This window comes from Pteronotus mesoamericanus, unplaced genomic scaffold (assembly GCF_021234165.1).
Source record: "Pteronotus mesoamericanus isolate MK-2021 breed Mesoamerican mustached bat unplaced genomic scaffold, CSHL_Meso_final contig_50, whole genome shotgun sequence".
Taxonomy (NCBI): Eukaryota; Metazoa; Chordata; class Mammalia; order Chiroptera; family Mormoopidae; genus Pteronotus; species Pteronotus mesoamericanus.
In genome coordinates this window covers 25,511,534-25,537,732 of record NW_026555186.1, presented here as the reverse complement: position 1 = coordinate 25,537,732, position 26,199 = coordinate 25,511,534, and the positions used below count along the sequence as shown (strand labels likewise).

Here is a 26,199-nt window from a genome sequence, read left to right as displayed (position 1 = left end):
CATGACATGTAGAAGTGTTTAGAACAGTGCCTGGCACATGGTAAGTATGCGAAAGATGTTAGCTGTTCTTATTCTTTACTCCTAATAGGTGTTATGTTATTATCCCCACTTGTGAAATGAGGAAAATAGGTGTTACATTATTACCCAACTTGTGAAATGAGGAAACTAGATGCATAAAACAGACTTTCTTCAACAACTTGTTTAAATGAAATCTTCATGACATCTTTTGATGCTGAAAAAAGAGAGCTGAAAAGGAAGAAAGAAATGTATGTTCTCACGTTTTGAGGGTTGGGACTTGGAGGATATTGGGGTTTGGCAAGATGAAGAGAATAAATCAAAGAAACAAAGGAAGTGTCACAGCAGTTTGAGGCCCAAGACTTGGCCATCTTTTCTGCACATTAATATTATGAAACTTAGCCTGTCCATGAGAAGCTCAGAGGAGGGAGGAGAGACCCACTTTCCACAGAATCTGGAAGCGAGATGGAGAGCTGATGGAGCATGACTCAGAGCAGCAGGAACTAGCGTCTCCAGGTTGCGGCCGGAAGAGAGAACAGTGGCTTCCAGCTTCTTCCAAAGCTCCTCAGGAACTCTGCCAATATCTCCAAGGGCATCAGCATGTTCTCAAACCAAAGCCATTTGAATTTTAAAAATCCATGTATGCTAGGTGTGCCATGTGAGCGGAGGTGTGTGCCAGAGGAAATCAAACAAAAAGGTTGCGAATCACTGGCATGGACAGTCTTCCTGGAGAGAGGGAAGCCCTGCATCAGACTTAAAAAGCCATCTGGCAGGAGCAGGAGCATTCCCCACAGCCCGTGTGAAACAGCCTCGAGCTAGAAACAACCTGCATGTCCATCTTCAGCAGGGCATATGCGAGAATGGCGACAGAGTCACAGAATGGGAGTGAATGAATTCCACCTACACTCAACCACAGGGTGAATCTCACAAATATAATACTGAGGCAAAGAAATCCAGAACAAAAAGTACAATCAGATGACATTTGTCATGTAAGTTTAATAATAGGAAATTAACACACATCTGGGTCACATGTAAGAGCTTAGACCCTGCGACCCCTTAGAGGGCAGTGGTTAGAGGGCCACAGGGGGTGTTCTGTCCTGTTTCTGTTACTCGCCTGTGTTCATTCTGTGAAAGGTCACTGGCACAGACACTTAGTTTTTTGTACACTGTTTTGAACGTATATTTCAAGCCACCCTCGCTCCACCACCCGCCATAATCAGGGGTTAACTTAGTTCTGGGGTAAACAGATGGCTCTAGCGTTCTGGATAATCAGAACCAATTAGGGTTCTGGAGAAGTGGGGAGTCATTTTGAGTAAAGCTTATATTTCTGTGGTTCTGAGTTGGGCCACTGCTTTGGTTGCACCAAATTCTACACCTTGGTGTTTCTCCCCGTCCCCTGATCCGATGTGCAATGCAATGTGTGGCTTCCCCGCTGGGTCAGAGGTGGGGCCCTGTTCCATTTCCACACATGGTCTCCTCTGCTGCCCTCAGTGCAGACGTCCTTCCCTCCACTGTCAGGCAGAATCTGAAGGACCCAGGACAGAGTTGGAGAGTGAGCTTCGCCAGCCTGAGGAGCCTGGTTAGAAATCTCTCGTGTGAAACCTAGTGGGAGGGACTCAGGCATTGTAGCTTCCAGACACCCACTGGGTGACTTGGCAAGCAGCAGAGGGTGACTTTTCCTGTGATTGGCAGAGCAGGGAGAGCGGGAGAAGCCTGTTCACCACCACGGCGTGGACGAGCGGGACGGCTCGCACAGGCAGGGCCGAGAATCCTTGTGAAACACGGCGGCTGACTTAGTGTCTAAGGCCCACGCTGCTCCACAGCGCTATTTGGAAAACGAGAAATCGCCTTCCAGTGTTTCCGGAGGTGATGTCGCCAGATCCCAACCACATGCCACTCCGTCACATCAAAGCTGCGCAGCTCAGAGGGCACATGGCCCCGTGCAGGCCTGCTTCGGGCGGGACAGCGGGCTGGGAGAAAACAACACGCCTCAACGTGACAGTCCCCACATTCTGCACACTTAAAAGGGAAATCCTCTGGATTCCGACTGGGCTCCTGGGGCTCAGCCTGGCCTTGCCCTGAGGCTGCAGCAGGAATGAAAACACGGACAGGGCTCCGTGCTGCTGTCTGTCGCTGATTCTCCAGGTGATCAGAGACTTTCCACTCCTGCGAGGGTTTTGTAGCCCCAGCGTCTCTGTTCCTTCGCGTCCCCTCATTGTCTCTGCTGCTGGTGCCACAGAACCCAGGGCAGCCTCTCCCTGCTTCTCCCTCACCCAAGCGCCCTGCCCCCAGCAGCTTTTCCCCGCGGGTGCTTCTCTGCCCTCACCATTACCCCGAGGGTTGTCCCAATATCGCTGCTCCTTTCAAAGGGCTCCTTCCTGTTCCTTCCCGGCGCTACTTCATCCTCTCACGCTCTTTTGCTTTCTTAGATTTTCATTTTCATTTTCCTCCCCTTGTCTACAAAGGCAGGATACAGGGCAAGGCCAGCAGAGGGCAAAGAGCACCAGAGCTGCACCAGGAGACACATGAGCGTTTGGGGTTTTGCCCCTGATGTGTGTGACCTTGAGTAAACTGCACGGACCCCTTCCTGGGCATCAGTTTTCTCATCTGTAGGTGGGGTTGGGTCACCCATGCCAGAAACCCATGTGTTGTGCCAGTGGTAGTGCCATAGGAAATACAAAGAACAAGACTGTCCTGGCTCTTGCAAACCTACTGAATCACAACATCTTTATGTTTTCTCTGATATACAGATTAGGTAGGTAGATAGACAACACTGGAGGGAGAAAATTGTTGGGATAAAAGAATAATCTTAAAGACCATCGGGACCTATAAAAGTCCTACAGAGAGACTAAATCAGCGTTGCTCGTTCCTTGTTATTTCTTGAATTGCTATTTGTCATCAGGTATAAGTCTCCACACCTTTTTTTCACAATTGAGCAAATTAAGGAACTACCTTAATGCTGGTTTTTATTTTGCTGCCACAGAGGCCCACATAACTGCTGGTTCCTGTTCATGGTGAAATGGTCTTAACCAAGTGAACGAAGGGCATAAGACACACAGCACAAGTCAGAGAATTTTAAATCTAGCTTATTTCTAATGTCTAACCCTAAATGGAGCTCATGCCTGCCCACTGAACTGCCAAGTACCCCCAACTTGATAAAGAACATTCTTTCCATTTTTCTTCTCCCTCAGCACCCTCATCTCTTTTTTAAAAACTGTGGCTGACCAATCCAAGACCTACGCTGCTCCACAGTATTTTGTTAATCTAAGAAGCACTAGGAATGTAAAGAATAGGACAATATAAGCAACACTGCTGAGAAAACTATATCTAGCACCCAGTGTGGTAAGTTGCTTTTTGAACCATCAGCAAAGACTGAAGTCTGGTCTGGCCCATGGCATAAAGCTCAGTGACCAGTGCATAACCGTGCTATTTGATCCTGGAAGAATGCGAAGGATCTAGGGCCAGGCTGGAGGGCGGGCAGCAGCGCTGGCGTTGAGAGGCCTAGGAGGGGCCACGCATCCCGGCCAGGCGACTAGCCACCTCCTGCCCCTGCAGGCTGCAGGTCTGCCTCAGTGAGCACAACAGACCCCACTTTCCTTTGCTCAGAGCTGACATGACATGATTTGTTCCCTTTTGGCTGTGTCAGTTCTACAAACCAGATACCAGAGACTGCAAGTTCAGGAGAGCCTGTCTCTCTGGAACACCATTTGTTTGGACAGGGCAGACCAGTAAGGCGTTTCATCTCTTTAAAGTTCCCAGGGCAGAGAGCATTTTTGAGGAATTCCTTTTTTCAAAGTTGTTTTCTTTTTCTTTTTTCTTTTTTTCTTTTTTTTTTTTTTTTGCCCCCTCTAACATTTTGTTTAAGAGAAAATGAGATGTCTATCTTCTGTTTCCTTATTTTTTTTCAGGAAAGCAAAGGGTTGTTGACTTCCTCCCTCTCCCCTCCCTTCCTTCCTTCTTCCCGAAGGTACTCATCTGAGAAAAAGAGAACGAAGTATTGTTCCTGTTCTCTTTCTTAAGTCATTTGAAACACTGTCCCTGTGAGTTCTTTAAGTTCCTTGCAATCTGTACACAAGAGAAAGAGGGAGAGAGAGAGGGAGAGGCACAGAGAGAGCGAGGGATCAGGTAAAGCGCGGGGGCTGCTGCAGCCACTCACTCAGGAGCGGGTAAGTTACCCACGCCATCGTTTTTGCTTCCACCTCTGTGTCCCTGGGATGGGTCCTGCTGTGGGCATCTTCAGCAGAAAATGCTTTACTGGGTGTAGTCTTTAATCAAAGGGTATGACTGATGGATGGCCCAGAATTTAAGCTCGTACTTTTTTTAAAAAGAGAATACTGATGCTTTGCAGAACTGAGGCTGGCAGACCTGGAAATAGACTCTCACTGGGGCTAAGGAGGACATTGTGTTAAATCTGAATTTTGGCATAGATGATGTGGCTGGGTCAACCAGGAGCCACTGGAGCGTGTGATGTGTCTCACTGGAGAATTCACCTCTTCCTCAGTGCTCTGTCTTGGGACTCTTATCAGGGTGTCTGCTAAGAACTGTGGTTTGTTCAGGGCTCTTGTTACCCATTGTCTGGATTGAGGTGCCCTTCTCTTGTTCTGTTCTTTTCGTTCAGCACCCTCTAAAAGAGAAATGTTAATTTTTGACTGTTAGTCTGCATCGCTGAGGAAGGAGGGAAAAGAAGAAGGGAATGTCACTTTGAATTGTACTGCGTGTAGAGTGCTTTTGTGTCAAGGGTTCATAGATGGGTTGAGTGTACATTTATTATCTACTGTCAGTGGAAGATGTCATCTGCCACACAGAAGGTGGCAGAGATTTGGGGGCATACAACTTTAGTTTCAGAAAACAACATACAACTGTAATGGGGGGATTGAGATTGATCGCTTGTGTCAGGAGGAGTGAAAAACTAAGTTACAGATGTAATTGAGAAACATTCACACAGAGCCTGGTTTTCCACACACCAATTATGACACAGCAAATGAGTCAAGCTTAAAAACATACAACTTGTTTTTAAAAGTCTAAATTTTTCAAATAAATTTGTCAGAAAGGGTAATGTTACCATGGACTCATCATGGAAAGCCAGGAGGGGGGCAAGATCACATTATCAAAAATGGGCCAGCCAGCTCCCTCAGACAGACTGTGTAAATATACTAATATTAATAATTGAAAGAGGCATTGAATGGGTGAAAGACAAAAACCATGCAGAGTTTTTAAATATTCATGTCTATGAAATTTACTGATTTAGGTCAGCTGGGATGTGAAGTGTACTAAAAATAACCAGCCTCTCATTTATAAATTAATTTGGCCAGACTATACATTAACCACAATGAAGTAATTAATCTTTATTCACAACTGAGCCATCATCTTAATAAGAGTGAGGAAAGATGACGGAAGTGGATTGTTGTGTAGGTTTTGTTCCATTGCAGACTTCTAGTATCTTCTTCTTTCAAGAGACTTTCCTTAGGAGCACTATAAAATGAGCACAGTAGGAGAGACAGGACTAACGTTTGTCTGCTTGAGGATGCAAAATCCTTCTAATCACAGGTGAAGGTGGTTTCCAGCTCCCCTACCACCTACTCTAGTCACCCGTTTCGTAGATCTTCTGGTCAAAAGGTAGCAGGAATTGACTGGGTTGGGCACTTTGTATGTGTTATCAGCAGTTATGACCCCAGTAGAAAACTCGGGGCTGCGATTTTGACTTGCTTCTTTCAGTTTCACTTTTCCTTGATAATGTATTTAATTTCATGCCCAATTAAAACGACATCACAGAACACTCTCCAGCTTTGGTTATTGAACAAAAGCATCAGATGCAACACAACAGAGGGAAAAAAGCCTGACAGCAGGGGCCGCCGACTCAAGACAAATCAGGCGAAAGGAGCTCTGCCAGCAGCGCCGAACAGCCCCGCTGCCGGCGCGGGTCCTCCCTGCGGCCCGAGGGGAACGAGCTCGGGGTGTGCTCTTTTCTTTTAAAGAAAAAAATGCATATTCAATATTTCCACTTAAGTGAAGTCATTGCCATGACAATATTTGATGACGGCAAAAAATTTCAGCTACCCATAGAAAAAAGCCATTGCCTAGTTTAGTCTGGTTAGTGCCCATCTGCCCTCATTCAATTCCAAGGAGTGAGCTGGCTGGCACTGGTGGAAACTTCCGATGTGTGCTTCTTCTTTGGGGTCATCAGAGGCTCTTTTGTGATATCATGAGGGGAACTCCAGCTTGGAACGATCCAGAATTTGACAAACGGAAGATTGTATTAATTAATTTGCACTCAAATTGTACGCATGTTCTAACTAAATTATAAGTTTGTCATATAAATGTTATGTTAGGATGTGTCCTGTAGGTACGCATGCTGGGATGTGACTCAGAGCATCAAAAAGATAGGCTTTGTTGTTACACAAATTTGGAGTTGAATTCTAGTTTTGTGACTTACTGACTGGGCGTTATGCCAGGTAATTAACCTCTTTAAGCCTCAGTTTCCCCAAATGTAATATTGCATCAGCATAATAGACTTGTTGTGGAGATTAAATAAGATTATTTATGCAATGCAGTTAACACAATGTATAGCAAGTAGGAGGAATCAGTCAATGTCGGTTGTAATTTTTTAAGAGTCACATTAATACTTAAGGGTACTGTGTTTTTTTTAATGTATGGAATAGAACACATCTCTTATAATTTGTGCCATAATTCTTAATCAATACTATACCAAGGGTCTATCAGAACAAAAATTATTCCTCTTACGAGTTGGACATACATTGAGTGAAAATATCCTGAACTCCAAATTCTTGTAAAATAAAGGAAGGTTGAGACAAATATTCTGATGCTTATCTCCGATAATGGCAGAAATGCCAGATTCAGTCTCATTAAAACGCCAGCTGTGTTCAGTAGAGCTCCATGCAGGGGAAAGTTTGTATTGGTATAAAAGTTATCAATTTAGATGAATGTTCAAAGAGACTGCAATCATCCCATGGACATTTCATTCTCCCTTTCACCCAATTTCCCAAACCCTTGAGCTCTCTGCCTTTGGTGACCTTTTCCCTGGCTGTGGAGGCCTGGAAGCACTTTTGTTGGAAACCATCGTGGCCGTTCCATGAGAACCTGAGAGAAAAGGACTTGAAGTAATGTGTTCTCCCACCACCAAGGGCTAAGTGTGCATGGAGATCCTGCTCCTTGAACATTTACTATGGAACCACTTACCACCACACCAATGAACAGTGTGTGGGGGTGGCATGGGGAGTGTGATCCAACTGCTTCTTTTCTACTCTAAACTTCAAAACATACATGCTGGTTAGTTTGTCAAGTAATAATGGTACTTTTACTTGGGTCTTACTTAAACTTCCCTCTTCACTTTCCAAAAGCAAAACACACAGCTACCAACAACCACCCAAAATCGACCACCACTAACCAAACCTCTCAAGTTCTTTAGTTAGAATAAGAGGTTCTGATACAATCGAAACTTGTTTGGGCAACTTAACATTGGGAGAGTAAATCGAAGCTGGGTTGTACACTTATATGCAAAAGGTGTCTTTTACTGAAGCTTAGTGCAGTAGAACAAACACCAGACTGGGCGTCAGAACGTTGCTCTGCAGTTCTGCCCGCTCCCTATATGAGAGGCTTGACAGGTTTCTTTACTTGATTGGACCTCAGTTTTCTCACCTATAAAATGATGGGGTTGGACGAAATCAGTGATGCCTAAGGTGGTGCGTGGGTGACTGTGTATCAGAACTCACCTGCGGGCTTGTTTACACTCCTCCTCTTCTGCCCACTGCACTAGATTTATAAGATTCTGACGCCAACATCCTGTGACGCTCTTCAACGGATGATCAGTGTCTTGCTCTGTCTTCTTCAGGGTTGTACTGGCAATAAATTAAAATGTACATCTTAAGAACCATGCTTTTAAGTGGCATTCCCATTCAGCTTTGGATATTCTCTTTAGAAATTAGTTTTGAATATATCAATTGTTATTCTGGAAGTATTGTGGAGCAAGGCATATGCTAATAGTCAAGCAATCTGATGAGACTGATCAGTGTTCTATGACCATATATAAATCATAAAAAAGCAATTACTGAGATCTAGAAATATTATAATGCTGTATAAATAGCCCTTTTTGCTGTATGTGCTTCTAGGTTATTTGCATCTTATAGTGAACATGCATTCTTAATCAAGGGAAATACAAATATTAAAATTTTCTGTTCACTTTTTAAAAATGATGGTGTAGTCGGTCTCATAAGTTTCTTTTGGTTTTGTTTTGTTTTTTTTTTTAACTTTTTACAATGTGTGCTGTGCTGAGCCTATTTTAGAAGTTAGATCCTTGTCCCTAAGTTAATGGTGGCATTGGTGGAAACTTCCAGTGTGTTTGTAAATCCAACACTCATCATGTTAAGTCTGCTTTAATCATAAGGCAAATCTGTAACTTACAGAAAAAAAATTGTTTTGATTTTATTTCTACCTAAATCACTCTATTTTTCCTCCTATGTTTATATGGCCAATTAAGTACAGCACCAGTGGCCATGGGTCTCCATCTGACAGGCACAGAGAAGCAACAACTATTTTGATGCACACTCTCAGAAACAGCTGGCCAAATAGCAGATACATCTAGATGAAACAGTGACATTTAGATAAAAGAATAAGAATATGTCTGCATCAGAAATTATGTGTAATATATAAGCTCACTAGAAAGTAAGCGTCATGAGGACAGGGACTTCATTCAATCACCTGTATGCCCAGAGCCTAGAATAGCACATGACATATACCAGATTCACAATAAATATTTGTTGAATAAATGGTGTCATAAATAAGTGGGCTGTAGAGTAAAACATGCTACCTTTATATACTGTCAAATGCAACTGTTAATAAGTAAGAAAGTGAGTCAAACTTTTTGGGCGGGTCTGGACAATGCCAAATTACCAGCTTGGCATATTTATCTCCCTCTGAATTGGCTGGAATTACGGCTTGTTCCACCATTGTGTGCATGGAGCTTCTTCACATATATGACTGTGTCATCTTGGAAAGGATGCCACCCACTTGCTTATGGAGATAAACACTTATCAGATATACGGAAAAGGCTGTTGGTTGCAATTTAGTTTTCATTTGTTTTCTGGGCAGATGATGGGTTAGCAGATTGTTTTTGGCGAGAAAGAGAGCGGCCATTTGTTTTTCTTTGACTCAAAGAGCTGTGAGCCAGGATTCAGGTTTGTCGGAAATGCTGAGCGGTCCCTGTTATTTTTTTTAGGCAGGGCTGTAAATCCAAGTTAAAGGGATGCCTCTTGGGCTGAGTTTACACAAACACGAGGGGGTGAATTCAAGGAGGGAAATGTGATATCCTTGTGGAGCACAATACCCTTTCCTTTATATAATTAGGCCATGGAGATAGCCAAATGAACAAATATTGGATTGAGGCAGTTTTTCACTTATTTGGTAAATTTACAGTGGTGAATATAAATGCCACAACAACACTGGGGTCTAAGGTTTCTGTTATTTGTGGTAGAAACAGAAGAAGCACTCTCTGTTCACATGGATAAAGCCCATCCCTTTGGTTCCAAGCACCAAGGCCCACAAAGGCAATTCTGACCCATTCTCCTATTTTCCTTTGATATGTTCTGGCCTCCTGTAAGCCTCATCCTAGGATGGCCACTGATACTAAGTGTGGGAATGAGATAACCAGAAGAGTACTGCCACCTCCAACGGCCACATTTACAGAGGAGTCATGACCAAGTTTGGGGCCTGCTAAGAACTCTACATGCATATATCACTTCCCTTATCCCTCCCATTCTAAGAAGTAGGTGCCTTATTAGCCCCATTTTAGAGATGACGAAAGGCAACCACCTTGTTTAACAGATACACTAGAAGTGATGTTCAAGGTCACCAAATCGATGTTGCTCATTTACAGATTTCTTGTTAAGAAAAATGTGTCATTTGTAATTAACATTAAAAAAAGAAATCAAATGTCCCTTAAGGCAGTGCTCCTCAAAAGCAGTCCAAGAACCAAAAGCATAGCATCACCTGGGAATCTGTTAGAGTCTTAGGCTCCGTCCCAAACCTCCTGCATCAGAAGCAGCACTTTAAGATGCTCTGCATGTGATTGAGGCCTCAGCAGCACTACTTTAGGGTTTTGCCCTGTGTATACACAGGTCAATTTTGGAATGTAGGTCTCTGTTCCAAAGAGTCACAAGGTTAACTTCGACCTTGTCCAGAAACACAGTACTCCCTCCCAAATAGTGGTGTTGCTGGCCCCATCTCCAGTCTATTCAGCTCTGAGCAACATTAGGCATGATTCTGGGATCTCACTCAGCAAGCTCACTCCATCTTGAGGGATCCTGATCACCTCAGAGAGGAAAGGTCTGGGGTATTGTTTTTCAAGTGTGTTCTGAGCACCAAACTTCAGAATCTCCTCAGGAGGATTCCTAGGCCTTTCCCCAGATCTAATAAACCTGGGGAAGGGTCCAAGTCTGTGTCTATTGCACAAAATATTGGTTCAGGGTAAGAAAATCCCAGCAGGGGCAGTTACAGGTATGTTGGGGATATCACCCCAAAAAGACGTTCTGCTTTTTCAGTAGTTTAAAAAATATTTAAAAGCAATAGTGTAAGAGAGAGTGTCTCAGAGTCCTTCCAGGAAAATATACTCTGCCAGCCTTTTCCTTTGAATGCTAAAGAATGGGGACAAGAAACCCTGCTACCTACCTGCCTTGTGCCTGTTTCGGGAAGAAGGGAGGGGGCCTGGGTCTCCAGCATCACGGCCAAGGAGCAGAAGCCAGAGCTCACACCTCACTCTCCTTAGTTAGGAAACTCTACGGAAAGAATCCTTGGAGTTTCCTTTGCACTGGGGACTCACCGTTCTCTCTTGGAACAAAAATCAAGAGGGGGCTATTGTTGGAGGGGTGGGGAAAGGAAGCAGGGCCGGAAGAGAGTGAGGGAGAGGACCGGAATCGCCTCTGGTTTGCTTCAGCCTAGACAAGACGGGGCCTCTGCCTGGATGGAGACGATGGCATCCCCCCTCGGTGGAGGCCCTCTGGTCTTCTTCCACAGGAAGTGAAGGGAGAGGAAAAACTTGAGGTTTTCAGCGCTGCTTTATGGAACTCCCACCATAATACACCACCACTTTGTTCCTTGCTGTTTCTCTAGTTCAGGTAGTTTTCTTTCCCACAACATACCGGAACTTCCTCCCCTCACCACCAACCCCCGCCCCCGCCGCCGCCCCACATGGACTTTCTCAGTTAAAAAAAAGTACAAAGAGAGGTCTTCCAGCACTATCCTAAAAAAAATGTGTATATTGAACACTCATGAGGTGCTAAGGAGCGTTATATTTAATCCATAAAGATGGCGTTTCTGAATGACTAGAACTTGAACTCTCAGGATGAGGACCATACAAAAAACTCTACATGGTTACTACCAGGTATATCGAGAATCCTGACTCCTACAAGATTTTTTAAGAGATATTAGAATTGTCTCTCATGAGCATCAGGAGATACCCATAATGGAGCAAGCAAGTTGGCATCTTCTCCGACATCATCCACAGCCCTCCTGAAACCCAGGCACGTCCTGGCACAATCACCCACCTCTGGCTCCATTAAAATCCCCAGAGATGGAAAGTTCTTATTTCCTGGCTGCAGCCCAGGCCCTGGGTCTGAAAGGGAATGTTAGAGAAAGAGTGGAGAGCCCAGTTTTTGGAAAAGAACGTGCAGCCCAATATGAAATTATTTTGAAGAAGACAATTCCATTTGGTGTGTCTTCCCGACCTCTCAGTGTTCATACATCCCACTCTACCATGGCTTACCTTGGCTCCTTTCTGCTCCTTCTAAGCCCCCTAGAAGAGGCATTTTGGCATCATTTATTTAATACCTGCAATTAGAAAGGACGTTGAACCATGAGCAAATCTTACCCCAGAAGGATCAGGACATAAAGTGCCAAATTTATTTGCTCTTGGACCAATATGGATTTGGGGGCAGGGAGAGGTGGTTAACTAAATAAAGTGCTACCTCTTCTGTATGTGGCACATCTGCCTTACACATGTGTGTTATAAACACACACACACACACACACACACACACACACAGAGCCTATCCAAAATTATTGGCTCTTATGGAAGGAAACCATAAGTTAGCACCAAATTGTTTATTTGACTTAAGAATGTGCTACCTGATTTTCAGTCCCCTGTATTTCCAAACAGATTTACTGTCATAATTATATATTTCTTAGCAATGTTAAAAAGAGCTTGAATTTTGCTAGCTAATGGCAGTGGGGTAGAAGGTGAGCAACGATTTAACTGTTATTGCAGGCAATTCATAAGTGCTTCATTCACTTACTGTGTATTGTTTGGAGAACGTTGCAGGAGAGAAGGCTAAACATGGATTCAGTTTAGAGGTCTGAGTGTGCTTGTTGACACATAAAAATATGCCAAATCAGTGAATCCAAATGCATATGGACATTTAATATATAATGAAAATATTGTATATCAAAGGAGAAAGTCGGATTATGTAATTTATTGATGTTGGAACAACTCGGTAGCTATCTGGGAAAAAATGAACTTACATATCCCGACTTTATTTTTTAAATTAAAATCAATTCCAGATTAAAGATTTAAAATGTTAAAAATAGAATCACAAAAATACTAGCAAAAGTGGGAGATTTATTTTTGAATCTTGGAGCAGGGGAATTCTTTCTAGTTTCACCCAGGCTTAGCATTTATTATATATTTTATTACATTAAAATAAGAAGCTTCTACAGAACCCAAACCCAATAAACAAAGTCAAAAGACAAACACAAAACTGGAGGAAACATTTGTAATGTATATCACAAAGAACTTAAAAGGAACAGAATATAGGCAAATGACATGAAAACACACATTTCCCATAAAAGGACATATAGTTAGCTTTTAAATGTGTAAAAAATAAAGATGCTCATCCCACTTCATAAAAAATGAAAATTAAAACTGAGATACCATCTTTTACCTACTTGATGAAACAAAAGATGAAACATTTATTAGCATGTTTGTTTCCGAGTACTGTCATACATTGAGAGTATAATAGTGAATTAGTAAAACTTCCATAGGCATCAATTTGTGAATGTTATCAAAATGTAAAACTGATTCCTCTTAGAATTTACTTTACAAGTATATATAAAAGACATGCAATATATTTGCTACAGCATGGTTTCAAAAAAATCAGAAATAGGACAACTGTCCATTGATAAGGGATCGGTTAAATTAAGTAAAGTACATCTATACAATGGAATATTATTCAGCCCCTCAAAATAATAAAGGAGCAGAATAAAGTCCAGGAATGGACTCTAGGTATATGCTCAACGGATTCTGACAAGTTACAAAAGTAAAGGAATAATCGTCTTTAACAAATGACACTGGAACAAATGAATATCTATATGCAAAAGGAAAAATGAACTTGGGCTCTTACTTCACACCACAGATCAATTTGGAGTAGATTATAGACCTAAGTGTAAAAGTTAGAATTATAAAACTTCTAAAAGGAAACATAGGAGAAAATATTTGTAAACTTGGGTTAGTCAATAATTTCTTAGTTATGACAAAATACACAAACAATAAATAAATAATTGACGACTTGGACTTTGTCAAAATTAAAAACTTTAGTTCTTCAAAAAAGGATACTATTATAAAAATGGAAACACAAGCCATAAACTAGGAGAAAGTATATGCAAAACAAATCTGATAAAGACTTGTTTGCAGAATAAAGAGCACATCATCATCATCATCATCATCAAACCCCAGTTAAAAACTGGGAAAGAATTATGAATAGATATCATCACCAAAGAAGATATACAAATGGCAAATGAGCACATGAAAAGATATGGAGTATCAGTAGATTAGGAAAAGGTAAACCAAAATCACAATGAGATGCCACTACACATCTAGTAAAATCTGTAAAACCAAAAAGACTGAACATACAAAATGTTGGGGGGGGGGATGTAAAAAAGCTAGAGCTGTAATACGGAGCTGTTGGGAGTGTAAAAGGATACTGCCATTTTGGCAAACAGTTTTGAAATTTCTTAAATAGTTATACATACATATATTATGTATCATGGCAATTCTACTTCTGGATAACTAATTCCCCCAAATTAAATCAAATATCTACATAGAGATTTTTACACCAGTGTTCACAGTAATATTATTCATGATATCCCCAAACTGGAAGCAGTTCAAAGGTCCATCAGTTGGAGAGTGAATAAACAAAAGGTGGTATATCTCTACAACAGAATACTAGTCAGCAATAAAAAGAAACTCCTGTTACATGCAACCTGTGAGTAAATCTCAAAAACATCATGCTAAGCCCTACACAGTATTATTTAAGGAGCCAGATATACAATAAATATTGAATGATTTCATCTATATGTAATTTTGAAAAGCACAAAATTATGGAGGCAGAAAGTAGATTAGCGGTTGCCTGGGGCTCAGGCAGAAGCCGGGAGTGACTGCAAATGAGCATAGTGGAACTTTGGGGGGAAGAGGTGATAAAATTATTTCAGAATTGGATTTTGGTAATGACTTCACAACTGTATACATTTTCTCAAATGTATCACACTGGCACTTAAACATGCATGAATTTTATACTATGTAATTTGACTCAATAAAGCTGTTAAAACGATTTAAAAAAAATGAGGCAGCTCTATATGTTCAGATAATAGAGCAACCTCTATCCTGGACAGTTAAGTTAAAAAGCAAGATTCAGCCAGTATGTAGGATGCTATAATTTTTGTGTTTAAAAAAGAAGCCTATTTTTGACTCATAGAATATGTTTAGAAGGACACAATACATATACTAACAGAATTTGCCTTTGGGCAGGGGATCAGATGGCTGGGATTGGGGAAAGGTGTGTTAGGAAAAATTTTCCACTATCTTTTTGTACTTGATCAAAAAGAACTATTGAGAGAGAAGAGAGGGGAGAGTTGTGAGTCCCACACTAACTCTGAGATCATGGGCAACTGCCCAAGACTCTTTCCTCATCTGTAAAATGACGGGATTTGACAGGTGATCTCTAAGGATGCTTGTGATTTTAATTTTTGTACTCTGAGAACTTAGTTAAGGATGATTACCTCGCACCTGTCTACATTCCTCTCGTCCTTTCTCTGCCAGCATGTCATCAACTGCCACCTAGAAAGCCACAATTAAGGGCTTCGTTTTTTCTCACTCAGTTGCCTCTCAATTTATTGGGCCCTCATCCACTTAGCAACATGTAAAATAGTCGTGTCAACGAGGGTGAGAAAGCAGCCCAGAAAACCCGCTATGAGGCAGAGGCAAGAGAGCACAGAGGAGTGGTCACAACCCATGTCTTAGGTGACAACTTGCCATGGTGTGACCACAGAGAGTTGTAATTTCTTCATCTACACAACAGGTATGAAATCTCACCACCCTCTAAGGTTTTGTTTTGAGGATGAACAGCGATATTTCATGTCATTGCTTAATATAGTGCCTGGTAATATTCGATAAATGGTACCCCTTTTAATTATTAATCTAACTCCTCCTCCTGCTCATGGGCCCTGGGGCTTTCTTGGAGGAATCGGAGTTATCAAGCTGCATACTCATTAACACCATGAACTGGGGGGTCCTAGCGATGAAATGGCTTTTCTTTTTCCAATCCAACAAACCAAAAAAGACATGCTGGAGTAATTTCTACTGCCAATATCATTGAGGGAAACTTCTTCCAAGATTTCATCCCCTGGAGGCAATTATATCCTGAAAATGTGATGGATGCAGGCTGTAAAATTGCAAGATTGTGACATTACGCAGGGATTGAACCATTTAAGTTAAACAGAGAGTTTCTTTTTGCATGATAAATGTGCCTTGAATTACATTTAAATCAAAATAGCATTAAATACTAATATTAGGGCCATTGTATAACTTCCTCTCCATGGTAGCCATTTAATAACTATGAGTTGCGGCTTCAAACTGAATCAAAATCTTCTATCACCATGATGTGCACATGCCCGTTCTTCCAACATTAGCCTCAGTGCAGGACCAAAGGGATGTATCTACCCTGGCAACCTGGGGTTACCTGTGACTTCAAGCTTCTCAGCCATTGATAGCAGCCCCCTCCCCCCAAATATATCTATATTTGCTTCTAGTGATAAGTAAACTGAATTCCCTGTGTGTAAGGTGGCAGTGAGCCCCTTTGCATGCACTCCCTGCTTTACAGATTATCAGTTCACGTTCTAGAGCGAGATCCCCGAGGCATTGTTTCATTTAGTGGGTCACCCTGCTTACTAATCCTTTCATGCGTATCTGTTCTCTCTAACTACATTGGAACAGTTTTTGTCAAGGACTGTGTTTTTCACCATTTTTGTACTCTCCAGGATAAGAGCTGTCCAAGTCCTTTCTGGTCTCACATTAATTCTCTCTGAAGTCCTCTGAACAACCTCTTTTACCTCCACTTTAGAGATGAGAAGACTGAGGCTCAGAGAAGAAAGAGAATACGACTGAAGCCATACAGCTCTGGGGGTCTCTTGGGGTCTGTGGAGTTATTGCAAAGAGTCAAGGAGTCTGTATTTAGATGTCAAGTGCCTGCTCTGCATACTGACCAAAACAGTGTTTTGAAAGCAGGTGAATCTCTGCTTTTCCAATCTGGTTATAGTGTAGTAATTAATTTAAATGTGTTACTGAATTCAAAATAGCTATTGGTTATTTTGTATTTTGTATAACTTACTGGAGATTCACAAAGTAAGTTTATTTTTAAAATTTTCAAAGGGAGTCCTCACGTTGAGGAGCCCGGGGACCACTACAGGGGCCAGAGCCGGCGCTCGCGGGCACATGCAGCCAGGTGCTTTGGATAATCTTGGCCTTCTGGTGGCAGTGAACTTTTCCATTCTTAAACTGCTTCCTAGAATAAGTCTGTGTATTTGAGAAAAATCTAGAAGGTATCTGGAAGTATACATCATTACTGTTTAATTTCTTCCTTCTAATAACTATCTACAAAAAAAACAACCCAACAACAAAAAACCCTCCTGGTTCCTTCTTTTATTATCTGTGTGACCAGGCGCAATTTATTTAACCCATTTGTGTCCTAGTTTCCTCACTGGCAAAATGAGGAAAAAGAGTCGCGCCTACCTCACAGGGTTACTGTGACCGTCCTGTGAGCCAATACGTAGGAAGCCGTCAGCGAATGCTGTGTTAGGCACCGCTTGCTGCACCGCTTGCTGCTGTTGTTGACACAGAGCTGGGACAAGATCCACACTCTTAGAGTCAATTAGTGAATGAATGAAAATGCGATCTGCACGCAAAGGGCAGTTCTAGATATGTAATTCCTCAGCGACATTTCCTTGGTCATGGGCAAGCAGTTAGGGCAGCTGCTTTTACCCAAATGCTCCGTTTGGGAATATTCGCTGCAGTGAGCTCAAGCGAGAGAGATGATAATGTTTGTGCATCTTCTGGTCCAGCAGACTTTCCCAGTCTATCAACTATATGTGTTAGATTCATGAAGACATGTGCTTACGGGATCAGGCAGAAAGAGCTTGGGCTTAGAACTGAGGTCAAGTACAGGCTTTATTCCTCATTAAAAGCTATAAGAGGAAATAAGGCCAGTAGACCATTAGACAGGCAGAGAGAAGCAATGTGTTCTTGCTACAAACCAAAATGCTGAGGACCACAGTTATAGGAGGGTCAAAGGAAGTTAGAATGACCTTTTATAGCAGGTTCAATGTTTATCTAGCTTACAATTTCACTTCCAGATCATCCCGCAGATAATTTTTTAGCTTTATTACATAAACAACCTTTGAGCCCTGTAGAAACATTTTTTCTTCAGTGTTTTCAAAGTGTGGTATTGAAGGCAGAAGAAGAATACCAGTTTCTAGGCTTTACAGGACAGGCTGCCCTGAGGTTCAGTGCTGGCTGACACAGTTGTTTTAACAAGGTCTCAGGCAGATGGGTCAATGAAAAGTTAATCAGCTTCTTAGAATTGGCTTTTTTTACCCCAAGACCAGCCAGTGAAAATTCCAGCAGTTACTGCTCCTTGTCTGTCCCGTGCTGGTGCTATAGAAACCAAAGAGAATAAGATCCAGTTCAAGCCTTCCAGAAGTTTCCAGTAAATTAATGGTTATACTGTATGGAGATGAAAGCTTCCCTTGTCACCTCCATCCACTGGCCCTGCTTCTCCCCACTGGGATCACGAAAACAAATCCAGTCCATCTAAATGTCAGCTCTTTGAAGTATTCAAACACAAGCTATCAAGGCCCCAGGCCTCCAACACACCTTCTTCAGAACATGCCACATTCCTTCTGCCACCTCAGTAAGACCTGGGTTCATGTCTCCTCTCCTCCGCATTCTCTCTAGTTTGTCCCTCCCCATAGGTGTGGCCCAGAAAGGCCCCTTGCCCCCATCCCGATGCTTTGACCAGGGCACCAGAGAGCTGGGCTCTCTGAGGCCCATTTTTCGGGTCACAAAAGCTGCTGGGATTCTTCCTCAGAAGGTCCACATGAAGGGGCCTGGAGTAAAATAAGGAACTTGGAATGAGAATTATTTTTTAAATAATCATCTTAACTATTTTTAACCTTATTTTTACTGTTGACACTATTACAAATGTCCCCCTTTTCCCTCACTTTGCCCACCTCCGTCCAGCCCAGAGACTGTTGTCTCTGTCTCTGTGTTATACATGTATGTTCTTTGGCGAATCCCTTCACTTTCTTTCAAACTGCCCCCCTTCCCCTCTGACAGCTGGCAGTCTGTTTCATGTGTCCATGCTTCTGTTTCTGTTTTGTTCATTAGATTCCACATACAAGTGAGGTCATATGGTATTTGTCTTTCGCTGACTGGCTTATTTCACTTAGTATAATAATCTCCAGGACTATCCGTGCTGCTGCAAAAGAAATGAGAATTATTGATTTGCCTTATTACTTTTCCATCTCCCCATCTCTAATCTTGCCTTAGATCTCCCTCTCTCCTTCTTACAATCATGAGAATATCTTCTTACCAGGGCTGTGAGGAAGCCCAAATACTGGTAAAAGTACTATATATTTATCCTTTTTTTTTTTTTTTTTTACATCAGAGGCTTTCTAATTTTTATTTTATGAAACCTCATAATAACCCTGTGAGACAGGTAATTACTTTTTATTGCCATTTCTATATGGAAATCGAGGCTCAGAGATTAAGTAACATGTCACAGTTAAAGCAACTTCAAAGGTTATATAGTTCTGTCTCATCTATATTCCATTCCTTTCTCCTTCCCCTCTTCTCAAAATTTTCAACAATTTGGGGACTCACAGGTGTAATAAATGCCTTCTAAATTGATTAATTGGGATTTACTTTTAGAGTCAAGCTCAAAGACATGGTCGTCCAGACTAATTTTAGGTAGGAACTTTTCTCCTTCGAAGTAAACTTAACCACCCTAAAAAGGTATTAGGCGGGTGGCCCAATTGAACAAGTTGTTAAGTGATTAACTCAAGCATTTACTTAAAGCAGCCACAATGGCCTAGTTGGCTCCCTTTCTCAGACCCACAAAGCTACAGTCTGGATCACGGGGAGGAAGGGACAGGCTTCTTAAGGGGCCAGTGAGGAAAAAGCTTAAAGCTTGAGGTCTGACCATCTTCGTCATTCTTGCTGAAACGAGAGCTGGTACTAAGTGGAACAGAACCGAGCCTCTGTCCAGGACAGATGACCTGCTACAGGAGAGTCAGAACTGGAGAGTCAGAACTGGATTCCCACAAGATCCCTGGGCCCTGATCCCAGCGTTATTACAGCAGCACAGTGCTGTGGGGCGGAGTGCTCTCTGTGGTTGGAAATTTTCAGGGTTCACTGGTTTTGCTTTCTGGCTGATTTCTCTCATAAGACCCTTAGCTCCTTTCTCTTTTGTATATTTCAGAGAATCAGATTCTCTCCTCGTTACAGGAATTCCCAACTCAGCTTCGCTGCGTGAGGTGTGGGGAGGGAGGCACGGGGGACTCTCTCATTTTTTAAAAAAAATATTAGGGAATACTTTGAGAGTTCTTAAAATAAAGTTCATTTTTGTTTTCCTGTCATTGAAAAACTCTCTGAAGAGTAGCATAGCTCAGGGCTGATAAGGAAGGGCTGGGAAGGATCACAAAGCAGAGAAATTTCGTGAGAGAGGAAAGAACTAACATTACTTAGCACCTACTGCGTGCAATGCATATAATCTATTAGGAAACCCATTTTAATCTTCTTCTAGATCCATGAAGTAGTGTATTTGTCAGGATAGACTGGGTTGTGCTTTAATAACAAACAGCCTCCAAGAAAAGAAAGAAAAAACAAGGATTTATTTCTCACTTTCCTTACATAGCTATTACAGGTATCAACTGTAGCTTTGACTTGGCCATCTTAACTTCAGGCTCCAGGCTCACAGAACAGCGATTGTTGGAAATGCTTGAGGTTGCTATGGCAAAGGGAAAGAAAATGATGTAGAATCATGGATCGCTTCTCAAAGATTCCACAAGGAAGTGACACATGTCACTTGTGCTCACATTTTATTGGCCAAAGAAAGTCTCATGGCCATGTCTACATATAAATGGAATAGGGAAATGCAATCCAACCATGTGCCCACAACAGATAGAAATATTTGAAAAATAAAGTGTTATTAGGCCTGAGAAAATGGGTGCTTAGGGAAGTCAGTAGGTGGTGGAGCTGGGACTCAAAGCCTAGTTTTCTGACTTTGTCTCCTGAGCTCTTTGCTCTCCTATGCTGAGTACATTCTATAAGCATGGTACACACATGGTGGTGTACCTTCTCTCCAAATGCTATGCTGGGCTCAAGTGTCCTCGGGGCTTAAGGAGATGCACAGGATGAGGTCAGGTGCACCTGGGTGAGGACAGGTAAAGCCAAATCAAAGTTACCGCGGCTCAGCCTTTTCTTTATTTTACCCATTTCTATTCTCTTTAAAGGTCTTCAACACATTTGGCATGAAGTCATTATGTAATAGAAGTTTCATTTTTGAACACATGCCAGGTTTTTCTTCTTAATCATAGCCTCAAGTGTGATAGGTTTCTTGCTTATTGCTTGTATTTGCTGAATAATAATAAAAGGTCTGCTTTGCCCTTGGTTTGGTAAGGCTGCTGCATGGTGGATATTCCAAGACAGGGAGGAGGATGGTCCAGGTTCCCTCCATTACTAAGAGTCTCCAGGAAATTCTTGCTCAAAGAAATAATAAAGTAACAAGATTGATTCCACCAGCCCTTAGAAAATTCCAATATTTCATCTCCCCAGAGCCCCAAGGAAAGACGATTTTTTCAGTCCTTCTCAGATGTTTTACAACTAAGAATCCTTAGAGGGACAGAAAAATCTAGAAAAGAAATCCTAAGTGGCCTGCCAGAGGTGGAATTTCAGACTTTAACCTGTCCTGAGTATGTTTTGTTTGTTTGATTTTGTTTTTTGTTTTGGCATTCTGCTTCAGAACATATCTATATTTGTTTGCATTTAAAATGTTTTCTGTAACTCACCAGTACTTAAAATTGATAGGCCAGGAAGACACGCCAACTTATTCTAAGGTTTTCAGCTCCCTTAGAAACTTGATCTCAAGCCTTTCCCATCCATTAACAATATGCTCAGCACCTGAGAATGGGTCCCAGAGGGGCAGGAATAAGGGTCCCTGTCAGGTTGGGGGTATGGTGAGTTCCCCTTGGAAAGTAGAGTACGCAAGAAACTGGGAGAGGATGAAGGCAAGGAAGAGGAAAAGGAGGAGGAGGAGGGGTAGGGGAGAAGGGAGAAGAGGAACGGGAAATTGTATCCAGAGACAGTGTGGAGCCAGTACAGCCAAGGGAGCAAGTCACAATATGGCTTTAAAAGCACAAAGAAAGAACTAGGAACTAATTTACTGATGAAGGCAGTTGTTATTGGTTATGTTTTCCTATCCATTAAAAGAGACAAAGTACTTTGTCCCAAGCAGAGCTAGCTGTAGCCTTAGGCAAATTATTTAACCTTCCTGGTTTCCCAGCCAAAAGGCATGAACTCAAGTGCTGCTCAGCTTAAAGGAGTGTAAAATTTGCAAAACTCTTTGAAGGCAGAGAGTGCAATTTAAGTATTATGTATTATTAAATAAAATACCTGTTTAGGAAGGGAACTCACCATTAGCATTATATGTGCCTTAACTAGCAGTCGACACCTGGTAGAGCTGGTTGTCAATTTTTTTTTTTTTTTTGACAGAAAAGACCCAGGTGTTGATCACTTAAAATAGAAACTAAGAGAACAAAGAAACAAGCCTAGGCAGTAAAAAAATGGCATGCACCATTATGGCATTGGCTTGGTTCAGAGAGATTCCTGAGCTAAAGAAGACCTCCTTTACGGGAATGGAAAAATATAGGGCCAGGAAATTGCTCAGAGGTCTTCTGTCTTTTCCTGTGCCCATTCAGAAGCACTATGTGTTGGCTACTGTTTTGGATCAGAAACTCAGTTTTAGAAATAGCCTGAGTTGTGTCCTTGGAAAGGGAGAGGGCTGTGTGGTATATTTGTGTGTGGTGGGGGTGCAAGAGGGAATAGAGGGAGGATGCTGGGAAGAGCCATTTAGATGCTCTCTGGAACCAAACTGCTACCTTGGGCCTCACAGACAGTTACAGAAATGAGCTGGGAGACTGAGCAGTTGGTCAGGGCTTAGAGAGACTAGGGGTCTCCTGAACTAGCTTCCAGGTGGAGCCCAATCTACCCCTTGACAATACAGGTCAAGTCTGCATGTTCATGCTTGATGGCTAGGTTCAAGCACACCCATTTTGGGGGTGCATGAACTGAGCCTTAGTCTTTTCTTTAATAAGCATATATCAAACAACCAAGTCCTGGCAGACATTGTTTTATGCCCTGGGATGTATCAGGGAACAAAAGACAAAGTAGGGATGGAGAGAGGATAGGGAGTGCTGGTGAGGAAGAGCAGGGTTAGGGTGGCCTCATAGAAAAGGTGATATTGAGTGAAAACCTGAAGGAAGAAAAGAGAAAGCCATGTAGGTACTTTGGGGAAGAGCTGTCCAAGCAGAAAGAACACCAGGTGTGAAGCCCTGAGGGAGACAATGCCTAGTGTGAGCAGAATCCACTAGAGGCCAGAGGGGTTAGAGTGCAGTAAACAAGGGAGGGTGTGGTTGGGTGTGAGGTCAGAGGGGTAGTTCTCTAATGGAGAGCCTTGTAGACTATTGGGTAGACTTTGGCTTCTACTCTAAAACAGAAAACCACTGGAGTGTTTTAGGCAAGGGAGTGACAAAATGTCACTCACATTTAAATAAAATCAGTTTGACTATTACGTTGAATAGGCTAAAAGGAGTCCAGGGTGGAAGTAAGAGAAGAATTAGGAGGCTATTAGGAAGTGGTTTTCCATCGATTTCAGAGAAAAACCAAAGTTCCTGGGAGAAAGATTTTGTGGGTTGGACCAAGATAGAGGCAATGGAGGTGGTAAGAAATGGTTGGATGCTGGATAGACAATGAAAGCAGAACCCGCAGAATTTTCTAACCCATATACTGGGTTACTCAGGTACTCTGTCGAGGGTATGTTAGTGAGCTGTGAAGGAATGATGAAGGGTGTTTCTTCTTCTCTCAAGAGTGGTAAAGGATGAAGAGGCAAGATTCTTGTTGGTATAAACTACCTCACCTTTCTTCCTTTGTCCTTCCTATTAATTGAGGCCCTGTTATGTGCCAGGCACTATGCTGGGAGACAATAGTGAATGTGAACTAACAGACTTGCTGCTGTTCCTGAGCAAAGCATCTATAAAGGGAGCCAGGTATTTAAAAAAATAATCATACAAATAAATGTAAAATGATCGCTCTGATATGCACTGAGTGTCAAAATTGGTATATCTTCCCTGGTCAGGAGGTGCTGAGGAAGGGGCACTTGAGCAGGTATCTGAATAAATAGGTGTCTACCAAGCAGAGAAAGCAGAAGGAGATGAACAGTATTCTAGAAAATGGGAACAGTATGTCTGGAGGTTCTGGAGGGAGGGGGAGCATAGTATGGATGAAAAAGTTGGCAAGGTGCATCTGGAGAAATGGATGAGGGGCAGACCATGTCGGGCTTGTGGGCCATGTTCAAATTTTGAACTTCATCCTGAAATCACTGGGAAAATATTGGAGGCCTTCAAGAAGGGAAACAGCACAGCCACACACAATTGTTGAGAAGCTTACTATGGCTGCTTTGGGAAGAAAAGGTTACAAGAGTACAGTAAGAGTGATGTGGAAGACCACTTAGACAAATGCTGCATCTCAGCTGAGATCCCGATTGCTTGGACCATACAGTTGGTAAGGATGAATGTAGAGATCTGAGAGGTATTTAGTAACTATAAGTTGGTTTTGAATTGGCCATGAGGGTCAATGAGTTCAAGAATAATTTCTAGTGCTTGGTTTAAAATCTTTGAACAAGCAGATCCAAGACTCTCTACTGCTTGTATTTGATCAAGGCACAGAAGAAGTTAGAAAATTTATTTTTCTACAAACCTTAAAGATAAGATTTACTGTAGGGTGATCTAGTTAGTGTCCAACCTTACTGGAAAGAGCCGGTGGGATAGAGGACCTTCCCTAGTCCTGTCCAGCTTCATGGCCTGGCTGTATAAATTGATGGATTCCTTCATCAAAAACAGTATAATGCTTTTATCTCTAAACCAACATTGTTCAATAGAAACATAATATAATGCAAGCCACAAATGTAATTTTATATTTCTCAGTAGTTATATTAAGGAAGTAAAAAGAAACAGGTGAAATTAATTTTAATAATCTATTTTATTTAACCCAATAAATAAAGATTATTTACACATGTAATCAATCTAATAATCATCAATGAGGTATTTTACATTTTAAATAAATTTTTTAAATCTACTGTGCTTTTTACATGCACAGCATGCCTCATTTCAGATCAGCCAAATCTCCTATGCTCAAAGTCACATGTGGCTAGTGAGTACTAAATTGGGCAGCGCAGCTCTAAACTATCAAAGCAGACACACAGCCTTGAACAAAGCAGTGGAAATATAGATCCTTCTGTATTTAAAAGATAAGTACACTTTAAATAGAACCCTTTAAATTTGAATGTTTGATCTCTCACCAAGACTTAGAGAGTAGGCAGTCATTTTCACTCCCAAAGGAAGATCATTGTTAATGTCCAGGTAAAACAGTGTCTACAAAGAGAGAAAACAGGACTCAGTCTGAGAATGTTTTCCTTTTGAATTTTCATCAGCCAAAGGAGTAATGAGTTTAGGGTACCAACATATGGCACAAATGTTAATTTTAAGGAAAATTTGGCCCTCTCAACATGCTAAACCATGCCACTTTCTACACGTGGTGCTTGGCCTCAGTAGCAGCAATACAGTGCCAGATTTTCTTTAATGTCAGGCATTTTAAGACATGATTTCTCTGAATTTAAAATTATACACACAAAAAATAAATGGAAATGTTACTGAGATGTTTCTAAATAAAATAGATTTGACCCCTGGGGGAAAATGAGGCCACAGTTGACCAGAGGCCATGGTGGACTGTTGATTGACCATCAAACATCAGCCCAGTGCATTTTAATTTCCAAACAATTTATTGTAATTCCATAGTGCACTAACCAGATGATAATCTTCCAAGAATATCCAAATCTTTGGGGTGGAAAGAGTCTTGACAGTTTTCCTTGAGGATTCCTCCTGTCTGTTGATAGAACTCAACTATGCTACCTAAGTCACATGAGCAGGTGAGCATTATCCAGGGAAAATGATGCCCCCTGTGTCTCACATATTACAGCATGAAGCCATCCTCATGGTCAGAATAGTCTGGTAAGATATGTTGAGTTGGAGTCCTAGATTTGTTCTTCCCAATTTTTCTTTACTTCAGTTTATTAAGTCCACTACAAGTTCAGACTTGACTCTTTCAACTTCATTGGCTCATTGTCATCCATATGCTCCTGTGGTTTCTTTTCTGGGTCATCATACATGTCACAGATAAAGTGCTCATTTCAAGATTGCTCTGTCTCTGCTTATGAGTTTGAGTTCAGATTTCCAGTTATTTCAAATCTCCATGACAGGGAGAGATTGAATAGTGCACTGCCAAGAGATTGATGAAAGAGTGCAGGGGGAGGAGGCAATTGGGAATGAGTCAGAGCCTTACAGGGACCAGTACAGACTCAAAGCAACCAGTGGGAAAGGGACATATGAAGCGAGATCCCAGACACTTAGGCTCTAGAACTTTAAAACTCTCCCTGTGCCTCTGTCAGATTGAAACATTAATAAAATCTGACAAGATGATGTCTGAAATTCTCTCCCATGCGCCAAACATTCTACAAT

The 26,199-nt window shown here is 41.9% G+C and overlaps 1 protein-coding gene across 1 annotated transcript in view; it reads left to right on the top strand.

The window, feature by feature from the left end:
* The first annotated feature begins 3,989 nt into the window (after positions 1-3,989).
* Positions 3,990-26,199, top strand: part of ZNF366 (zinc finger protein 366) — a 58,195-nt gene continuing 35,985 nt past the window's right edge. Inside the window, exon 1 of the mRNA XM_054578483.1 lies at positions 3,990-4,181. The gene's annotated coding sequence lies outside the window, so the exon portion shown is untranslated. The remainder of the gene's footprint in view (positions 4,182-26,199) is intronic.